We start from the raw sequence: 10222 nt of genomic DNA on the forward strand, positions 1-10222 counted from the left end.
AGTTCATCTAGCAACGAGTCATTGGATGCATCTACATACCTTTGTAGATCACGCACGGAAGCGTTCAAAAGAACGGTGATGATGTAGTCGAACACGACGTGATCCAAATCACCGATGACGAAGCGCCGAACGGACGGCACCTCCGCGTTCAACACACGTACGGGACGGGAGACGTCTCCTCCTTCTTGATCCAGCAAGGGGAGGAGGAGAGGTTGATGAAGATCCAGCAGCACGACGGCGTGGTGGTGGATGCAGGGTGTCACAGTAGCAGGGCTTCGCCTATACTACGAGGGAGAGACGTAACGGGGAGAGAGGGAGGCGCCAAAGCTCAGGTATGAAGTCCCTCCTCTCCCCCACTATATATAGGGGTGCCAAGGCGGGGCGCCGGCCCTAGGGGGGTGGCGCCCCAGCCCACTATGGGCTGGGTTCCCTCCCACTTCAGCCCATGGGGCCCCCCGAGATAGGTGGCCCCACCCGGTGGACCCCCGGGACCCTTTCGGTGGTCCCGGTACAATACCGGTGACCCCGAAACTTGTCCCGATGGCCGAAACAGCACTTCCTATATATAATTCTTTACCTCCGGACCATTCCAGAACTCCTCATGACGTCCTGATCCATGTCTTGATCCATGTCAACCCAACAGACACTTTCGGAGATACCCGTAGTCTACCTTTATAGTCACCCAGTTACGTTGTGACGTTTGGCATACCCAAAGCACTCCTACGGTATCCGGGAGTTACACGATCTCATGGTCTAAGGAAAAGATACTTGACATTGGAAAACTCTAGCAAACGAACTATACGATCTTGTGCTAAGTTTAGGATTGGGTCTTGTCCATCACATCATTCTCCTAATGATGTGATCTCGTTATCAATGACATCCAATGTCCATAGTCAGGAAACCATGACTATCTGTTGATCAACGAGCTAGTCAACTAGAGGCTTACTAGGGACATGTTGGTGTCTGTTATTCACACATGCATTACGATTTCCGGATAACACAATTATAGCATGAACAAAGACAATTATCATGAACAAGGAAATATAATAATAATGCTTTTATTATTGCCTCTAGGGCATATTTCCAACAGCCTTTTCGGTCCCTCGGTTAACCGTTGGAGTATCAAACGAAGTCCAATTGATACGAAACTTGACAGGCGGTCTACCGGTAGTAAACCAAGGCCGCATGACAAGTATCGGTCCAATCTGGAAATGTTTAATCCCCACACACGAAAGAAAGCTAGAAATGACCACCGGAGGAGAACGAAGCGCCGGAATGCAAAACGGACAACGGGGAAAATGCTCAGATACATGAGACGAACACGTATGCAAATGCAATGCACATGATGACATGATATGAGATGCATGAAAACGAAAACAACACACGGAGACAAAGACCCGAACCCGAGGAATAAATATAACTTAACGCCGGAAATGGCAAGAGTTGGAGTACAAATTGGGAAAGTTACATCCGGGGTGTTACAACACTCCACCACTACAAAAAGATCTCGTCCCGAGATCTAGGACTGAAAGAACTCCGGGTACTCAGAACGGAGGTGATCCTCGCGTTCCCAGGTAGCTTCACGGTCGGAATGGTGTGACCACTTGACTTTGAGAAATTTGATTGACTTGTTGCGAGTCTTGCGTTCAGTCTCTTCAAGAATAGCAACTGGGTGCTCACGATAGGAGAGATCTTCTTGGAGCTCAATGTCCTCGAAGTTGATGGTGCGGTCAGGAGTCTTGAAGCACTTTCGAAGCTGAGAGACGTGGAACACATCATGAACATTTGCAAAGTTTGAAGGAAGCTCGAGTTGATAGGCGAGGTCGCCTCTCTTGCTGACAATCTTGAAAGGTCCCACGTATCTAGGGGCAAGCTTCCCTTTGATAACGAAGCGACGAGTACCTTTCATAGGAGAGACATGGAGGTAAACATGATCTCCGATCTCGAAGGCCAAATCACGATGGTTACTATCATAGTAGCTCTTCTGACGGGATTGGGCTGCTTTGAGGTTATCACGAATGACTTTGCACATTTCTTCTGCTTCTGTGATTAAGTCATTACCCAAAAGCTGACGTTCACCGGTTTCAGACCAGTTGAGAGGGGTACGGCACTTCCTGCCATACAAAATTTCAAAAGGGGCCTTGCCCGAACTTGCTTGAAAACTATTGTTATAGGAGAATTCAGCATAAGGAAGACAATCCTCCCAATTCATGCCGAAGGAGATCACACAAGCCCTGAGCATATCTTCAAGAATCTGGTTGACACGCTCGACTTGACCGCTTGTTTGAGGATGGAAAGCAGTGCTGAAGCGGATGTTCGTGCCCATGGCCTTCTGGAAAGAATCCCAAAACTTCAAGGTAAAAATGCTGCCACGGTCTGAAGATATCACTTGAGGAATACCGTGCAGAGAGACAATACGAGAGGTATAGAGTTCCACCAATTGAGCTGCAGTGATCGACTCTTTGATAGGCAGAAAGTGAGCCACTTTGGTGAGTTTATCCATGACAACAAATATAGCATCATTGCCACGCTTGGACTTTGGAAACCCAGTCACGAAGTCCATTTCAATGTGGTAAAACTTCCATTCTGAAATAGCAAGTGGTTGGAGGAGACCAGCTAGCCTTTGGTGTTCTGCCTTCACTCTTCTGCAGACATCACATTCATTCACAAATTGAGCGATCTCGCGCTTCATTCGAGTCCACCAATAAGCTTGCTTGAGGTCCTGATACATCTTCGTGCTCCCAGGGTGGATGGAGAGGAGAGAATTGTGAGCCTCGTTCATGATCACTTGACGGAGGTCACCTTTAGGCACAACAATACGATCCTCGAAGAAGAGAGTGTCCTTGTCATCAAGGCGGTAGCCCTTGTACTTGGACTGACTCTTGGCAATCCCAATCTTTACCTTTTTCACCATAGCATCAAGAAGCTGGGCTTGGCGAATCTGGTCTTCTAGAGTAGGAGAGACTTGAAGGTTGGCGAGGAAACCTTGAGGAACAACTTGCAGATTAAGCTTGCGGAAAGCTTCACAAAGCTCGGGTTGATAAGGCTTGAGAATCAGACTGTTACAATAAGCTTTCATGCTCAAAGCGTCAACAATCACATTGGCCTTGCCTGGAGTGTACTCGATACTCGGATTATACTCTTGAATCATTTCGACCCATCGAGTTTGCCTTAGGTTGAGATTAGGCTGAGTGAAGATGTACTTGAGACTCTTGTGATCAGTGAAAATGTCCACTTTTCTTCCCAATAGAAGATGTCTCCAAGTCAACAAAGCATGCACAACTGCCGCCAACTCGAGATCATGAGTGGGGTAGTTCTTCTCATTAGGCTTCAACTGGCGAGATGTATAAGCAACAACTTTCTTCTCTTGCATCAAAACTGTGCCAAGACCTTGGAGAGAGGCATCACAAAAGACCTCATACGGCTTGGATTCATCAGGCGGAGTCAGAACTGGAGCAGTGATCAATTTCTCTTTCAAAGTGTTGAAAGCAATATCACACTCCGAAGACCAAACGTACTTAACGTGCTTCTGAAGAAGATTTGAGAGAGGCTTCGCAATCTTAGAAAAGTTTTCAACGAATCTTCGACAATAGCTAGCGAGACCGAGAAAACTGCGGAGTTGCTTCACATTCTGAGGAGGTTCCCAATTCACAATTGCGGACACCTTCTCGGGATTCACGAAAATGCCCTTGGCAGAGATGATATGACCAAGAAAAAGAACCTCATCGAGCCAAAATTCACACTTGGAGAACTTGGCATAGAACTGATGTTCCCTAAGCTTATCGAGAACCAAACGCAAGTGTTTGGCATGATCTTCCTTGTTCTTCGAGAAAACCAGAATGTCGTCGAGATAGACCAAAACGAAGTCATTGGTGTAGGCGTTGAAGATGAAGTTCATCATGCGAGAGAACGTCGGAGGAGCGTTGGCGAGGCCAAAAGACATGACAGTGTATTCATATGAACCAAAGCTTGTTCTGAATGCTGTCTTGGGAATATCTTCTTCACGAATGCGAATCTGGTGATAACCCATACGGAGATCAAGCTTGGAGAATACTTGGGCACCTTTGAGTTGTTCGAACAGCTCATTGATGTTGGGAAGTGGGTATTTGTTCTTGATGGTCTTCTTGTTCACCGGACAGTAATCAACACAAAGTCGGTCCGTTCCATCCTTCTTCTTCACAAAAAGAACACCACAACCCCACGGAGAAGAACTAGGCCAGATGAGACCCATTCTTTCTTGCTCATCGAGTTGCTTCTTCAGCTCCTTCAGCTCTTCCGGTCCGAGCTTGTAAGGATGTTTGCACACAGGTTCCGTGCCAGGCTCTAGCTCAATAACGAATTCAACTGGCCGGTGCGGAGGCATTCCTGGGAGCTCTTCTGGAAAGACGTCTTGATATTCGCAAACGACTGGAATTTGCGAAATAGCGTCCAATTCACCCTTCTCATTGAGAGAAAACAGACGAATAGTATCATCCCGAGCGGCAAAGACAATTACATCCTCAGACGAATGAGTCAATTGAATCTGCCTGGCTACACAATCAAGCTGAGCCTTGTGCTTAGAAAGCCAATCCATCCCGAGAATAAGATCAATATCCGAGTCACCAAGAACCGTAGGAGAAGCCAAGAACTTGTAGTCACCCAAAGTGATAGAAACATCCGGAACGATGGAGTTAGCCTGCATGCGCTTACCGGGAGAGACAACTGCTAAAGGACTAGGCAAAACTTGTGAAACCAATTCATGCCTATTTGTAAATGGTCTCGGGATGAAGCAATGCGATGCACCAGTGCCAAAAAGAACTTTTGCAGGAATATCATTAACAGGAAGGTTACCCATGATCACATCTGACGAGTCCTCTGCCTGAGCTGCATTCATCAAATTGACCTTGGCATGCTTGGGGTTATGCTTGACCACAGCTGTACTTGCCGATCTGACAGGAGGAGGAGGAAGACGCCTCTGGTTGAAACACTTGTTGGCATAGTGACCCTTCTGTTGGCACTTGTTGCACGTGACCTCTGAAAGCGGACGGTGATATGGAGCACTCGGTCTTGGAGGTTGAGACGAAGTCTTGTTCTGAAAGCCAGGGTTGGGTGGGTGGGAAGAACCACTGCCACCTTTGCTCTTCTGCTGAAACGGCTGACGGAACGGAGGAGGAGGAAGCCAAAACTTCTGCTGCTTGGTCACTTGAGTAGAGGAAGAAGGAGTAACATCTCTGACTCGCTTCCTGGAAGCTTCACACCTCAACTGAGCAGCCTCTTGCTTCAGTGCCATGTTGTAGAACTCATCGTATCTCAAGGGCTCGAAGAGAACAAGAGCGAGCTGAATATCTTCTCTGAGACCACCCCTGAACTGGTATATCATGCTCTTCTCATCAGGCACGTCCTACTTGGCAAAGCGGGCAAGCTTCTGGAACAATTTGTTGTAGTCATAGACAGACAAAGAGCCTTGCTTCAGATTGCGGAATTCCTCACGCTTGCTTTCAACCACGCTCTGCGGAATGTGATGAGCTTGGAAATCTCGACGGAAATCATCCCAAGTGATAATACGTCCACCTCTGGAATCCTCGTACTGCTGGAACCATTCTGCAACTTGATCTTTGAGTTGGAAGGAAGCGAACTTCACAAAGTCCTCAGGCCTGACGTTACTGCACTTGAAATGCTTACACAGATCCACAAGCCAATCGTCAGCATCGGTTGCCTCGACACAATTACTGAAAGTCTCTGGCCCGTTAGCAAGGAACTGGTTGAGTGTAGCAATGTGACTCTGATTGCTGCCTTGATTCCCTTGACTGCCTTGATTGCGCTCTTGGAGAATTTGCATGATCAGCTGAGTGTTTGCATTGGTTGCGGCCATCACAGCTTGCCATGCCTCTAGAGGAGGTGGAGGTGGTGGCGGATCTTGATTCTGGTTCTGACTGGTGCTCTTAGCGGGAGCCATCCTGAAGAGGTTGACCACCATTAGCACATAGACAGATAAATATTGAAGCTGAATCCAACGGAATGAAAATTGCAACATATAGTCTTCACATCCGAACAAAATGAGCGAATGCATTCCTCTTCAAATGGTCACATATCCATAAATTGAGAAGCCACGTAGAATTAAGGTAGAGAAATAAATCAACAAGGTACGGATCAAGAATGAATAATCGGTCAGAAATCCCAATCTCAAACCAATATCCGTGGAAGAAGAACTAGAGCTACTAGAATTCCCACCTATGAAACTCCCGAACCTTTCTGGTTATGCAATCAGGTGTTGGGATACAGGGGAAGCATAATATCTCACCCAAACTAGCAAATCCTACATCCAGCTGTATCCATCCTTCAACACATAACCAAGAAAACTTCGGAAACCATCTACCTCAACCTTCGAAAAGCATCCGTTATACAAGTTATGGTGATACTCCCGAACTCCCGCCCCAGTACTGGGTGGCGTCGAGGTTATCTCACCAACGAACTGCATAAAAGAGATTTTTGATGTCGGCGAACATATCTCAAGTATTCCAGAATTGCAACGATAAAATTATGATGACAACACCTCAGAGCTCAAATCCCCGGGACACTTCCACTAAACCCCTGACAGGAGGCACCAAGTCAATGTTCTCATCATAAGCCATCGGAACGATTCCAAGATACTCGCGTGATCCTAAAAAAAATTTAGTGAAATTTGAGAAGAGAAGAGTCAAAACTCTACGTCAGGATGCCTTACCAGAGCGATGGGGAGACTTGGAAGTAAAAAAGAATTCCTAAGCTCTCCGATATATAATTCCTAAGTGACTCAAAAAAAAAATTTCTAGACACAACTCGGCTGCTAAGACGATCAAGCAATGGGGCTCCTAAGGTCGGGGAAGGCTCTGATTACCAACTTGTAACGCCCTCGATGCGGCTATAGCTCCCACGTGTCGAGGCACGACTTAGAGACATAACCGCATTGAAAGCAATGTCGCAAGTCAGGCAATCATTACAACATCCCATGTATAATAGAATAAAAGGGGAAGATACATAGTTGGCTTACACTCGCCACGTCACATCAAAGTACATAAATAACATCCATCATACAAACACTCATGGCCCGACTACGGCGCCAAAATAGAAAAGAATCCAACATGCGACAAGGCCCCGAATCAAACCCCAACTAGGCACCACTACTGATCATCAGGAAAAGACACATAATATCGCTGAGAGTCCTCGTCGAACTCCCACTTGAGCTCGTACTCATCACCTAGAGCGGAATCACCTGGACCTGCATCTGGAGATATAGTATCTGTGAGCCACAGGGACTCAGCAATCTCGCACCCTCGCGATCAAGACTATTTAAGCTTATAGGAAGGGTAAGGCAAAAGTATATGTGGAGTTGTAGCAAGCGACTAGCATATGTGGTGGCTAACTTATACGCAAAAGAGAGCGAGAAGAGGAGGCAAAGCGCGAGAGAGAATCTAGAAGAACAACCTGCGCAAGCATAACTCCAACACCGTGTCCACTTCCCGGACTCCGCCGAGAAGAGGCCATCACGGTAACACACACAGTTGATTCATTTTAATTAATTAAGGTTCAAGTTATCTACAACCGGACATTAACAAATTCCCATCTGCCCATAACCGCGGGCACGGCTTTCGAAAGTTCAATCCCTGCAGGGGAGTCCCAACTTAGCCCATGACAAGCTCTCACGGTCAACGAAGGAATAGACCTCCTCCCAAGACGTTCCGATCAGACTCGGTATCTCGGTAACTCAAGACACTTCGACAGGTTAAAACAAGACCAGCAACACCGCCCGAATGTGCCGACAAATCCCGATAGGAGCTGCACATATCTCTTTCTCAGGGCACACTCAGATTGTCCTAGGTATGGGTAGGCCAGCCCAGAGTTGCCCCTGGTGGCCACCGGTAGCTGACAGGTGGACCAACACTCAGAGGAGCACTGGCCCGGGGGGGTTAAAATAAGATGACCCTTGAGTCTGCAGAACACAAGGGGAAGAAAAGGCTAGGTGGCAAATGGTAAAACCAAGGTTGGGCATTGCTGGAAAAGCTTTAATCAAGGTGAAATATCAAGGGGTTCCCATTATAACCCAACCGCGTAAGGAACGCAAAATCTGGGAACATAACACCGATATGACGGAAACTAGGGCGGCAAGAGTGGAACAAAACACTAGGCGAGAGGCCGAGCCTTCCACCCTTTACCAGGTATATAGATGCATTAAGATAACATAGCAATATAATGATATCCCAACAAGTAAATAAAAGATGTTCCAACAAGGAACGGTCTCCAATCTTCACCTGCAACTAGCAACGCTATAAGAGGGGCTGAGCAAAGCGGTAACATAGCCAATCAACGGTTTGCTAGGACAATGGTGGGTTAGAGGTTCAACATGGCAATTGGGAGGCTGACAAGCAAAAGGTACGCATCGTAGCATTGGCATAGCAAGAGCGAGCAAACTAGCATAGCAAAGATAGTAGTGATTTCGAGGGTATGATCATCTTGCCTGCGTAGTTGTCAGAGTTGACTGGATCCTCACAAGCAAACTCAACGGGCTCCTCGGTAGCGAACTCGTCTCCTGGCTCTACCCAAACAAGACAAACAAGCAACAAGGATACAATCAACCACGTGCAAGACAAAGCAATATGATGAAATGATGACATGCTATGCGGGATGCGATGCGGGATGCAAAATGCAAGATATGACAGGAAATGCATGAACCTGGCCTCAACATGGAATTCCAAGTGTGCCACTAGATAGAGGAGATGAAATCGCTTGAAAACGATATAAAGATCATTGGAATCGGAGTTACGGTTTGGAAATGGCAAGCGATTTAAGAATGACACCGGTGTGCGATTTACAGCAAGTAGGCATCTAAATGCAATGAGATGAACATGCTACAGCCACCAAACATGACAACAAGAAACATGGCAGGGATGCACACAAGATGCTTAACAAAAGACTAGCACTGAGCCACGTCCAATTCATCCATTATGAGGTTCAAACAAGCATGGCAAAAACGCAAATGCAAAACAGATTCCAGACTTAGTGAAATTAACACTTGTCTGAAATTTCAGATCACGAAGCCCTCTTCGGAGCAGCAAAACAACATGATACATGACCTGATTAAGACAAGTAAGAACATGGCATGGAGCTACTCAACAAGATTAACAAAAGTCCCAAAGTGACCTGGGGCCAAAAGGGATCACAAAATATACTAACGGGCACACGAACATAGCAAAAACATAATCAGTTTTCAGACTTAGTGAAAACTGAGACATGCTGAAATATAACTCACGAAGGCATGTAAACGAGCTCGATGCACTCACTACGGTGCAAGTCATGGCAAGGCAAGTATACACCCATAAAGAAGGCACAAAATACAAGCTAGACATGGCAAGAACAATGGCATAGCATGCACGGATCAACTACAACAACGCCGGCAAAATCGCAAACGAGTTGACGATCTGCCCAGATTCACCACGAAGCAAAAGTAGAGCTCGATTGACTCAAGCTAGGGTATTCCATAATTGCAAACAAAGACAAGGATGTATAGAGCATAACATGATTAACAAAACTCCTTTACTGATTATCCTCAAAAGAGGCACAGATCACTAGGAAACAAGCTGAACATATGGCATCATGAACTAAAATATCCCAGACTTAGTGAAAACAACTAAGTCCCTGAAAACAAATTTACCGGATGCCTCACTTTGCAAGCTTGCACAAGTCACCACACACATCCTAAAAATTCATGGGTTGCGCCTCTGGAAATAAGACAAAATGCTTAACAAAACATATGAAGGACTCACAGGCATATCATGCACACAATAATCATGGCAAAAATGACAAAAGTCTAAGATGAACTAGCAGATCTGACAATTAACTCACGAAGCCTCCTTCTAACAGCATTTTGGGCATCAAGATGAGCTCAAATGAAAATGATGCAATGGAATGAAATGATGTACTCGTTGAGGCGAACATTTCGATATACTACATGTCCAAAACGGAGCTACGGATGCGGAGATATCACTGGTCAAAGTATGCACAAAAATTTAGGGTTAGAGACGATAAAGTCAACCGAGATGAATTTCTCAGATCTGGATACAGATCCGCACGCTTCCCGATGCACGCCGGAGTTACTGTAGCAGCTCGCTGGACTTGACGGGGAAGAAGGCCGGTGTGGGAGGAGGAGGAAGAGGACGGCGGGGCCCGGCCGGATCCGGCGATGGCCGGCGGTGCGAGGTCGGTGGCG

This window comes from Triticum aestivum, chromosome 6A (genome assembly GCF_018294505.1).
Source record: "Triticum aestivum cultivar Chinese Spring chromosome 6A, IWGSC CS RefSeq v2.1, whole genome shotgun sequence".
Taxonomy (NCBI): domain Eukaryota; kingdom Viridiplantae; phylum Streptophyta; class Magnoliopsida; order Poales; family Poaceae; genus Triticum; species Triticum aestivum.